At 35.9% G+C, this 13,094-nt stretch overlaps 1 long non-coding RNA gene across 1 annotated transcript; it reads left to right on the top strand.

Annotated features, from left to right (window-relative positions):
- Positions 1 to 2,457: 2,457 nt before the first annotated feature.
- Positions 2,458 to 3,371, top strand: LOC118680406 (uncharacterized). The gene is made up of 2 exons (XR_011395560.1): positions 2,458 to 2,755; positions 2,825 to 3,371. It is a non-coding gene; the product is annotated as an uncharacterized lncRNA (long non-coding RNA).
- Positions 3,372 to 13,094: the final 9,723 nt, after the last annotated feature.

Below are 13,094 nucleotides of genomic sequence, written 5' to 3'. Positions count from 1 at the left end.
TTCGCGTACTGCCATCTGCTCCTGCTGCTCCATGCACTTTTCACGATTTACCAATAAATCTTCACTTTCCGCGGAGATCATTTGTTCACTTTCTAAATTTTCCGCATTTTTTCTAAAAAACCGAAACAGAGCACGAAATAAAAGTAAAACAGCAAAACACCGCGTAAAAGGAGGAACAATTTCCATATCGTTGATTGGCCTGAAGGCACGCATGCATGCGCCAACACACACACACTTACCGGCTCACGCTGAATCGTCCTCCGCGGCGCTGTGCTGTGGAATGCGGCATGTTTTCCTGTCCGTTTGCCAGTTGTTGCTTTTATTGTTGCACATTCACTCGCTGCAACAGCTGCCTCTATGTGTGTATGTATATTGGTGCAAATGTTAGGCACCCAAAAAAACAAAAACAATAAACTGTAAACGGTGCGCGGCCGCTGTTGACACCGATCTCGTGCCTTTCCACTGCGTCCCAACTTGAGACGCTTGGCACATCACGCGCTAGGCCCACAGAAGATAGTGAATGTGTCTATCAATTCCGTGTGTGGATGAAAGTGAAAAAAGTCACCGCATTTTTTCGACCACACTTACTCTGTTGCACGTACTGTCATTTTGTCTGCAACTTTGGCTCCAAGTCCGCCCGTCCATTTGGTTGCTGCCCACCAGCAGACTGAACGCTACGCTACTGAGACGCTCTCGTAACTTCTATGCTGTACATATATACACATACACAGCTGTAAATGTGTACTCGTTTTTCTTCCTAATCTTTAATCGTCCACTCATTGTGCTGGCTCCAGTTCCACAGAATCTGTCTGTCATGTGGGCTGAAATGCAAAAATTTGCGAAGCGCAAGAATTTCAGTTGATGCCAGTTGACATTGCTATTTATATATATAGGTACAGAAATATATATAAATATTTATATATTGTATATATCGTATATGTTTACAAGCAACCAGCTTTGCTAGTAGATTTACCGAGGTACCTGTCCGTGTTGCAAGCTCACTTGAATCCAAATATTCAAAGATTCCATCGGTATTGTCTGTGACTTACGGTTTTGGTTACAAATCTTCAATTTTGGTATAATAGAAATATAAATATATCTATTATGAAATATCGGTCATTACTTTACGGTCAAAACCGTTCAGTGACCTAATAACTTAAAATCAAGAGTCGAGCACAAGTATATTCATATTCATTGCGAGTCTCAAGATATTAACAGTTCCCATTTCTTCAGTGACATCTTTTACACAAACTTACCTGCGATATCCAAACAATATTCACTGTCCACTAGTTTCTAAACCGAACCGAAAAACAAGTATTTACTTATGCCTACTAACCTAAAATTACCCGAAATACCATAAGTGGACTCGTTGAACTATTCGTAATATGTTTTCCTTCTTTTAGGTCTCCGGCCAGTATTATATTATATATGGCAATATCAACAAAACTTGCGCGTTTGTTACCACCAGGTTTTCCAATAAAATTTTGCTCCACATCAACCCGTTTCACTTATATTTTCCAGTTCATGGGCAACTAAACATTTTCACCTACTTGCAAGCTAATAAATATTAATATGACAACCAAAATTACGACATTTGTAACGAATGGCGCAAAAAGTCAACAAGACAAGTAAAATTAGAGAAATACATGCTTACATATATTTTTAGCAATAAGAAAAAGTTTGTCAATATTAATGTTTGTTGAGAGTGAAAGTGAAGGAAAAACTAGTTTGAAATTATGAAAATTACCGCAACATCTTCGCAATATACTAAATGAAATGGCTTCTGTTTAAGAATTTTACTTCCAAATTATTACCGAAATGAACCCTTTTGAGATATGTTAAACTTTGAAAGTTACTCATAATTGCTTAGACACCAATTTTTACCGTTATCTGTCAAAGCGCTTTTTACTCGTCAGAAAAATAAATTAAATACCAGACAGACTGAAAAGTCAATATAGTTTCTACTAGAGGTTGCCACTAAAGTTAAATTTCCTTTTTTGTAGTAGCGTCTAACCTTCAAAAATACTCGTTAAAAGTTGTTGGATAATTGGTTCGTGGTATATAGTATATTGAGTGAGGTCTTATAGACCGCCAAATAAAAAAGAAGTTCGTGTGTTAATGAAATATTATTAGATTTTTAGGCTTATCGCATGAATGCCCATTGGATAATGAAGATGAACCTTGCAAAGAGCAAGTATTTCAGTGGATCTCTTGTTAAACTTAATTTCAACTATTTTCCTTTTGCAAAAAAAATTCATCAGATATCTCTCGCATAGATGAGATCTTCATACTAAGTCAAAAAAATTTGAAAAATTTGTTTTAAAATTAAATAATTATTTTTAGAATATTCTCCAGCGTTGATGCAAGATTTATTGTGAGATATTTGAATAGATGGCTTTAGTAATCATCCATGACATAATTGTGATCAGATTACGCTATATGGCGTTGGAAGGTTAAGATTTCGTATTAAAAAAATTCTCTGACACACCATCTCTGGAAGGCAAATTTACTGAAATTATCAATAAAATAATGGAAATCGGCAAGTTTGACCTTCATGTAAACGCCGTTTTGATTGCTAAGGAGCTAAACCGTTTGGAACCATTTAAATAAGGTTGGAAACAAAAAGAAGCTCGCAACAAAATCGATGCATTGCTGAGGTAGATGGTTACTGGTGATGAAAGGTGGATCACAAGCGAAAATGGTCTGGTGTAATCGCGGCGAGGCGACGCAAACGGTGGCTAAGCCAGAATTGACGGTCAGTAACGCTGTGTTATATGTTTGGTATTATTAGCAGGAAATAATCTACTGTGAGCTGCTCCCCTAGTTCAAACTCTCAACTTGGATCTGTACTGCGAATAACTGGAATGTCTGAAGAAAGTAATCACATATATCAATAACAACTCGTTAGAAGCGCTAGGAGCTTGGTTGGAAGGTTCTAAGGCATCCACTTTATAGTTCGCAACTTACACCAAGTGATTACTACTTGTTGCTGTCTATAGCGAATGACTTAGTTGATGAAAAATTCACCACAAGAAAAGCTTGTGAAAATTGACTGTTCCAGATTTTTGTCAATTGCTATGAGAGTGGCATTATGAAATTAACTTCGAAATGGCAACAGTTATTGCACAAAATGGTGCATTTTAGACCTAAATCGGATCATTCTAACTATGCTAAATAAAGCCTGCAATTCAATGGCTTGAAACAAATAATATTAAATTTCATGCTCTATTAAACCCCAGTTATTAGTAAAATAAATATATAACATGAGACCTGCAGTAGCGAAAAAAAAACCATTAAGTAAATGAAAATGCTAAAGCAAACTACAGTATCGTTGTAATGAAAAGCAAATAACTAATAAAAATTTATGCAAATGTTGGCTGTTAGCATATTGTGGGCGCGTCGGCAGCTGTGGCTGCTGGTAGAGCTTAAAATAAATACAAAATCAAGTGAAAATATCGGCGTCGCCAATAACCAGTCGATCAGCCAACGTACAATCAATTATTACTATTGCTGTTGTTGTTGTGTGAATAAAATACGCGCGTTGTGGGAAAAAGTGTGGCATGCGGCTGTATTTAGACGCGCCAACATTTCGTTGCCAGCTCAAAGCGTCCGGCAACCGACACCCGATATGCGACTACGCTCGCAAACACACGCACACACACACAAATACGTATATATGTACATATGTATGTGAGTGCATGCTGCCACATTTGAATAGTTGTGCCACGGCGCTAATCGCATCAATCGCTGCAGAAAGCAACAACAACAATGATCGGCAGTCGTCGATAGTTGCATGTCATTCGCTGTTCTTCTTGTTTTTGTTGTACAATAGTCGCCTCAATCACGTTCGACCGATATGAAAATGATAGTGAACTTGAAATTTTTTTCACCCGTTGCCAAAGTGACGATTTTCTCTTTCAAATGCTGCCGGTTGCTAAGCCCCAACTAAACGCTTACTCAACACGCGGCCGACAGCGTCTACTTAATGTTACTCGCCGAGTGTGGCGAGTGCGGCATCAGCATCGCCCAGTGCGAGCTGTTGGTACGCGGCAGTGCGATAAAATGCAAATGCACAATTAATGTACGCCGAGTCGCCGAGCGCTGGCGCGGTGAGGTACGCGGTGGAGTTGCGTGGCTGTGGCGGTGGCGCATGCTGCGGTTTAGGCGGCCTATTGAACCAGCTGTGCGCGTTGAAGCAGTTAAATTGTGCGCTTGTCAGCCTGTGCGTGCGTGTGTTCGCTGGCTCGCATGTGCGTGTGTGTGTGTATGTCGTTCGCCGCGCTCGTCTACGTGACCGCCGAGTGCTACTTTTAGCGATTTGTGGTCAATAAAGAAGAGCAACGTTGGTCAAAAGCAACTAACTGAAGCTTTGCAGAGAATTTACTAACAACAACAAAAACGGCAACTGGAGCTGCGGCGCTACAGAAATAGCAACAATCGTAGAAAAAGTTGCTAAAACAGAGCAACATCGACAGAGGCAGCAAGAGAAGAACGTGCAATGATGGCAACAAAAATAAATTACCATATACGAGCGATGTTTGCTAGGCAACGGTGCACGGTGGGCCATTGTTGAAAAAAAAATTGGTAGAATATTTTGAATGAAAATTCAAAACAAAGGAAAGTTATTTGTGACAGTTTGAGGAAAGAAAAATGTTTGCAATATATATGAGTGTAGTTGCCACCTGGATTAAAAAAAAAGTTCAAACTTTTACACTAAGAAAACTAATTTAAAGGACTAAGTCGGATATTAAGCTAAAAAAATGCTTTTTAATTAAAAGTAAAAAAAATAGTAAAAAACAATTTTCGAAATGAATAATTTTATATATCCGTTTCATATAACTAATTTGCTGAGTTCAAAGAAAAATGTTTGCCAATTTTATGAGAGTAGTTTCCAGATACAAGTAAATTATTTTTTATTTAATTTTTACTTTGAAAATTTTTTGCTTTAATTTGAATTGGGGTTTTCACAATTTTGAAGATGCAATTAATATAACTAAAAATAACGTCATAAACCCTTACATTTGGCCAAGTCAACAACCTTTGTTTACTTTTAAGTTCAGTGACCCTTTTGTTTACATTTATTGGGTCAATGACGCCTTTGTTTGCACTTTGAAGCGATTGACCCCTTTGTTTACATTTTATGAGGTCAATGACCCTTTTGTTTACATTTAGCCAAGTCTATAAAGTTTATTTACATTTAGCCAGGTCAACAACCTTTGTTTGCTTTTGGATTCAGTAACCCTTTTATTTACATTAAGCCAAGTCAACAGCCTTTGTTTACATTTTTATAGGATCGAACTACTATGGCGTATAGTTGTCATACAAACTTATCGATCACAATAAAATTGCTTTACTTTTTTATTTCACAAAATATCTTCCCAGAATTTGATATGGACCAGGGCAACGCAACAATCTGCGAACAAATTGTTCAGATCGGATAACTGTAGCAGTTTAAGCAGACCAATCATGTTACCTTAGTCCATTTATTTTTATTTCTGCCATTAATTTTTTATTACTTATTTTGTTTTATTATTTGTTCGTTTTATTTTATAAAATTGCTTATCTAATATGCTGACCTCAGAGTTTTTCTTCTATCTTTTAATAAGCCAATATTTTGTACTATACAAATTTAACACACTGTGCTTACAAACACAAGTTCAACCGACAATAAGTTACTCCATCTTCATCTTGTGTGCCTTATTTGCATTTTGCAAGCTCATAAGAATTTTCACCTCGCCACGCGAAATACATGCAACCCATATGATTATTTATTCTACTTCATTTTTTCGCATTTGCTGCGAAACCTACAGTCTGCACGTCTATCTGTCTATTAGCCAACACGACAGCGTCGCGATAAATGTGTTGCGCCGCGCAGACTTTCTAAATCAACCTAGAAGACTCTGGCAGCATCTAAGGTAAAGCAACAAAGGAGACAAGACTTTGGCTGGAGATACCTCAGACGAAGAGGTCTCTTTGTATACACCCAAAGATACGCTGTCCAAGTTTATGTTGTCTCTGTATATGTGTATGTTCGTGTTGTTGCCAGTAGTATGCAGTTGCTTCTGATTTTTGTTATTTTTTCGGTGTTTTCCTCACGATTTTCTGATTTAACGTCTTACTATTTTCCTGTTTTGTGGGCACACATACTCACACATGCATAAGAAAATATTATAAATTTATTGTTGGTAGTTGGGAGTTTTTTGTTTTCAATTGCGTACTTGTTTTATAAGAAACATTACTTTATAGTATTTCTTACGCATCCTAAATGGAAGGAGGTTATCAATATGAAGTTGAGTTTTGGCAATTTGTAGATTTCAACAAAAAAGAACTGGTGGTCAAGAATAACTTAAGCTGATTTTTGATACCCTGTTCTGATGTGAACCGTGTTCCAGTGAGTGCATTCCGCCTCGAACGGAACAAATGATAGTCAGAAGGTGCCAGATCTCGGCTATAAGACGTGTGGGGCAAAGCCGCTGTTTTCTACATAGGTTTTAACCGTTCTTAAAACATGAGTCCGAGTGTTGTCATGATGGAAAATTATTGCCCCGTGTCTAGTCGCAAAGTCCGTACATCTATCGGCAATCACTCGCTTCAATTTGATGAGTTGTTGGTCGGTAGCGTTCCCGATTAATGGTTTCACTAGGTTTAGAAGCTCATAATGCATCACGCTCACCATGATTCCAAGAAATACGGAGCATTACCTTGGCGTCATGAATATTTGGCGTTGCCGTTGATTCGGCTGGTTAGTCATATGTGAAGATTTATTATGTTTAGGGTCTTCGTACTAAAACCATTTTTCATCACCAGTCGCCATCCAATGCAAAAACGATTTCTTTTTGTAGCGTTTAAGATGAAAATGGCTGCTTGAGTGACACTCAATGATTCTCTAGATTCCAAAGCTCTTCCTGTGTCTGGCAACAAGGTGTTTAGGACGTTCTTCGCTCTTCAAGCCAAAATCAGCACTTTTGACACGTTCGCTCAGCTAAAGCATCTTCACCATTAACTTTCATTAAAATAAGATGACTTTCGGCTGAGGTTTTTTTCACATTAGAGTAATGCAGAGGAACTCCCATTTTGTCAGGCACAAGCTTCAATCCACTCACGAGTTTTTGAAGCTCCACACCAAAAAAAAAAAACACTACTAGAATATAAATTAGTTAAATCCACTGATATGGGGAAACGAGAAAACGAATTTGATTTCTAACTTAAACTGAGCATACTTTAGAATCCTCATACGATCCGTAACGTAACATGCTTTGCCACTCGTTTTTGTCGTATTCGTTTGCTTTTAAACTTTAAGAGCAACATTTCTAGTTAACAGAGGCTTCTCTTTTAAGCTTCTTCACTAAAAGTCAAACCACCAACAGACCCGTGACTTTTTTCAAAATATCTAGAGAGTGGTTTGGCATCACTTTGGACAAAAATTGTTTCAACTCAGGTAAGAAGTGGTTAATAGTAAGGGACTGAAACTAAACAGAGTTCGCATGCGACCAAAATATGCTTCAAGTATATACCGCAAGAGAACTCAAATCAAAAGCGAGTTGTGTCAATTTTCATGCCGAAAAGGGTTAACTCAGTGGCAATACATTAGCGTTGACATTAACGGCACACCGGTTGGACGGCTTAGCAGTTAGACATTCAAGCAGTCGTACTTGTCAGTGGATAATTCAGTGAGTCAAGCAACATTTGGCCATTTCGGCAGCAAATCGTAAGCGAAAATTATTTCCACTTTCCACCGAAGCAAGCAAAACTAATGGCTGTGGCACGAAGCATGGTGTGGGGGAACGGCAAGAAGTGCATCGCTGCAATGCAGGGACTAAGCCAAGCGCGAGCGCATCATCAGCAACAACAAGAATAAAAGCAATAATGAAAAGTAACAACAACAATGCAATAGAAAAACATTGTTGCCGCCATCCGTGCTCTGTTGATTTTGCTGCCTAACCGCTTAGCGGCTTAGTGGTGTAGTTGCTAACTCAATCGAACACAAACACGCACACAAGCCACGAATGGTGGCTGAATTCACAAGCCTGCTGTCTGTCTTCACAATTCATTGCTGATTGCGGAAAAAGAGTGAAAAGCTGTTAGCATAAATTACCTAAATAAAAAGACATGCGCCAACAGCAACAACAACAACAACAACTTCTGCTGCTGTTAGCAGAGTCACCAATTTTACTGGGCTGATTTAGTGTGCGCCACCAACCGCCAACCGGCGCACCAGCGCATCAGGCGACTAAGAGGAAAAGTCTGCCAGCAACAACAAAGCGTTTGGTGTTTATCTGCCTGTCTATGGTTGCGTGTGTGTGTGTGCGTGTTGGTATGTAACATTCAATTTCCATTTTCTCTGCTGCAAACAACTTTTCATTTTTATTTAGAAAGGCAATCAGAATGTCGAAATTGAAATTGAAAAGTGAATTTGTCTTGGCTGACCTCCGCAACCCTCGCAACGTCTGCCGCACTGCCGCGAGACAACTCGCGTATGTTCTCTGCCTATACGCCGCCATACACACATACAGACGGACGGACGGTCGTGGTGGAAAGTGCCGGAAGAGTAGGCGCGTACGCAGAACGGCGGCTGCAAAGGTTAAACGAAGAATTTATTAATGCCGTATATTAGACTGAGATTACCTTACGATTTGGGATTTTCGTTTTTCGTATTTCGCTTTTTATTTTATTTCATGTTTTACTTTCGTTGGTATTTCCTGCTGTGGCGATTTTCGTGAAAAATGTTCGGAGTTATTTTTATTTGTGGCATTATTGTTGATAGCTTTCAGGAGAAAATCACGTTTAGCCATTATGGAAATGGGGTAAACGGAATTTTTTTTGTTTTGTTGCTTACGATAAGTTGTAGTAAAATTCTTCTTCTCTTTACAAAAAAAAAGCTTTAAGCACTTCATTGATATTTTATGTGAGATTGAAAATGCGATGAACATGCAATGGCTATAACAGTAAATGTTGCCATTTGTCTGGAGAAATTGTTCAAAATTGCCAGCAGGATTGCATTTTGATTACCTGGGAGGAGGAATGTTGCTTTAATGAGTGCTGTCAAAATGCTATAGGTAGATATGAACATTTCAAAAGAGGATTATTAAAACAAGAAAAAATGTTAACTACGGCTGCACAGTAGCTATAATACCCTTCACAAATGCATTTCTTATAGCAAAAAAGGGTATAAAGAGATCTTTATCTTGATTTTGATCGGTCAGTTTTTTGTGGCAGCTTTATGCTACAGTAGTCTGATCTGATGAATATTGTAGCTTTGCCTTGAATTATAATCCATTCCAACTTTCTCAAAGATATCTTGTCTAATAAAAAAGATTTCCATACAAGGGCTTGATATTAGAACCTCAAAATGCACAAGCTTCAAAGGAGATGTTTAAATCAATTTAATGCTTCTTTCAAGTTTCTCATTTCTGTTACTAACTATCTACTGATTGATGAAGATGCTTATAACAACCTACAGTATTAAGCTTTTGAAACAGCTGCTACTGCGAAATAATAAGTAGATGAAATAAAAAAAAGCAGATTTGAAACGTTTTTGAAAAAATTTACCATAGTAATGTATATATTTTTTATACCATCAGAAAGTAGAGATTTTAATAAGCATAAAAGCTACTGATTTTTACAAAAATCTAATATTTTGACATCAGATGTTTTGATTGAAAAGAAGGGATTTTTCGATTTTAAATCGAAATAAGGTTTCCTCCTTAATCTTTTAAATAACAAATATTAATATGTGTTTGGGACATAAAGAGGTAAGCTTACACCAAAATTCGTGAAAGAGTTTTTTTTTGTACAAGATATAAGAAAAAAACGCAAAAACTTAGATATTTGAATTTTTCACATAAATTTTGAAGTTATGTGAAAAAAGTGTGCAAACAAAAGTTATATATATTTTCATTACCTACAACTTTGTCATATAACTTTATTCTATAGGACTCGTTGTCTTAGCCAGTAATCGACTTGATACGTATTTAATCCTTAAAAATTCTATCCGCTTCCCTCCCTCTTCCTGACCACATACCACCCATAAATAATTTTTTCTTTAATTTTTGTTATTTTATCTTCAATTTTCAATGGCTTTTATATTACTATACTATATGTGTTTGATACCACCTACCCAGTGCCCAGTTTATCAACTTTCCCACATCGATAAGCCTCGGCATATTCCAACAATGTATTTTTTCATGTAGTTCGAAGTTTGTAAAGACCATTCTTGAAGTTTACATTTTTGGAATGAACACAAAGGCATACAACAACAATGCGCAGCAATAGCAACTGAAAATATTTTCGCATAGAAATATGTGAACAATTTTAATTAAGTCTAATTGTATTGCCTATAATCGCAGAAACCGAAAAATTCAAACGTTGTTATTTTTGCCAGCTAACAACTTTATTACAAACATCTAAGTGCATTGTAACTATGCTTGATTTGCGTGACATGGCAATTGCCAAAGTCTGGCCATATAAAATCAGCGCCTTACCACGGCATAGAAGTGCAGTCAATTACCAAATTTTAACACTTTTGGTTACTTCGTGAGAGTCAGCGACTTTGGTGTGCTACTCGGTAAAGTAAAGAAGACTCGTTGACTTGAATTTAGGGTTGTACTAACAAAACGACATCCTCTTATAAATGGTATACAACAAATTAGATATACACTGGTGTTTTGGGTATATATTAATTTAAGAAAGAAATATATGATTATATGAGTACGTAGTGAGTAAGGAATATTGAGCATGCTCTAAATGCAAATTTTTTAAAATAAGTGTTATGTCCTTTAATAGTTTTTTCAATTAGAATATCATATATAATATGGAATATATAGTGTTCAGTATAATAAAGTTGAACCAAAAAATTTAATAATAAAATATAAAAAAAAATTAAATAAGAAAAAATTATATACTCGTAAATATTCGTTCATTTCTCATTTCTTATAAAAATTGTGATACTTTTCGCAAATATTCGTTTAAATTGTTCAATTAAAATAATAAATTAACCCATGCAAATAATGTGCTTAATCCAAAATTTTTTTTTAAAATTTTAATATATATTCGGACACCCCTAATGCCTATTTTTATTTATGTGAGCGCTACTGTGATTAGAAAATGTATACACCACTCGTCTAAACACAAGTTATAAGTTCTCACACATTTATCTACTGATGTACTTATATTTATAGATGTAGGTATCTTTGGCCGCACAGCTGCCGCCTTTTCAAGGAATAGTTTTTTGGCAATTTTCTATTTTTGGCAATTAATACACGCTACTAATTACAGTTATAGCTAAACAGTGTTGGCTATAAATTTCTCGCATTTGTCATTGTTGTTGTACCGAAATGGCTCTGCTCAATGGGTACTGCATTAATATGCGCAAAGCGCGGCATTTTTAATTAAGTTGCACTGCATTTTTGTGTGTTTCGTGCAAATTTTAGTAAAGTTAATCGCAAGCGGTTCGTTGCGCAGCTACTAAGAGGCACAAAGCTTAAGCAAGTATTTTTTGAAACATGTATATTAGGGTGGAGCCTGAGGCTAAAATCTGTAGATTATAATAAATTAAAATTTTTGGACACAAATAAAACTTTTTTTAAACTTCAGTTTTAAAGTAAATTTTCGAGTTAAAATTTTTATTTTGTAAAGAATGTTTAAATGTGTTCTAGAAGCTGTGGAGAGTCCTCTTTCTGGCCAATTAAAAGTTATCAACATAAAAAAAAATTTGTGGTCATTATTGGAGTTTTAAAAACAGGTCTTAAACGACAACATGCTTTCCTTGAGCGTTAAAATAAATTTTGAGTCAAAAACCGTCACATTCGGTAATTTTTATATAAATGTCAAGAGTTTATACCAAAATGAGTGGGGCTTCTAGATGTTAAAAAAAACTTTTTTTTTGTCCAAAATTTTTCTTTTTTTTCATAATCTACAGATTTGACCCTAAAGCTAAGCAAACATACTTTTTTTCGCCCCACCCTAATATATATAGCTGTGTGCAAAATAATATTATGTTTTCTTACGGAGAATTTAATCAAAAACGTTGCTGCTAAGGTTCAAGTGCTCGTGTTTCAAATATTGTCCAGTTGTCTAAAGCTTTTTAAGGTTCATAACTAGAGTCACAGTCACAAAAAGGCGAGTCTTCGGAATTAAAATATTTACTTTAGCAATTGTTTTAAAATTATAATGCTATACGTATACATATTTTTAGAATAAACAGTAAGCTTTTAGAAGAAAAATTTAAAGAAAAGTTAAATTTGAAATTTGAGTCGTATTTGGTTTGCCAAAATTCGATTTTTGATCTGGTTCTAGGTCATTGTATGAAGAACTATACGAGGTGTGCTCAAAAAATAACGGAAATTTCGGTTTTTTGAAAAAAAAATTTAATCATTCGTCTACATTAGTATTATCGTCTTCAAAATAGTCCCCGTTCGATATTATGCACTTATGCTAGAGCTTTATTCCAATTGTCGAAACACTTCTCAAACTCTATTTTTGGGATACCCTTAACTCCTTTAGCGATTTTCATCTATCTTGCCCTTTAAGATTCTCTTTATTTTTAGATATAGATAATAAGGAAAAAGTAATATGGAGCCATGTCTGGCGAATATGGAGGTTGGGGCATCGTTATCTTAGCGGCTACTACAGGCAATGTAAGTCATGAATACAGCTGAAATCTTTATCGTAAATCAGTTGTAAGTATATCCACATAGTATATAATTTTTTTTGACAATTGTAGTCTCCTAACACGCAAAATTTCAAAATTCCCGTTATTTTCTGAGAACGGTCTACCAGTAATCACTGTAACAAATTTGAGAAATTGATTTGAGCGGATACAATTTGGAAGGCTGTAACTCAGAAATTATTTATGATTTCGTTTTATAATTTTAGTATCTTATTTTTAAGGTTTAAGCTATTGAAATATGTAAACATTTAAAAATTGTTTTTCTTAAATTCTCAATAGTTCGGCCCCATAAGGAAGACTAAATTTAATTTTTTATAGCGTTGATGGGCTCATCATTTTGTGCAATGAGCTTTCCTTCTTCGAAGTCTAACTAATTTGATTGCCGCATACATCTCAATCGAATTTTTCTTCTTTTTTATCTATGGTT

This window comes from Bactrocera oleae, chromosome 3 (assembly GCF_042242935.1).
Source record: "Bactrocera oleae isolate idBacOlea1 chromosome 3, idBacOlea1, whole genome shotgun sequence".
Lineage (NCBI taxonomy): Eukaryota > Metazoa > Arthropoda > Insecta > Diptera > Tephritidae > Bactrocera > Bactrocera oleae.
The sequence above is the reverse complement of the archived record's forward strand: the minus strand, read 5'-3'. Positions and strand labels throughout refer to the sequence as shown.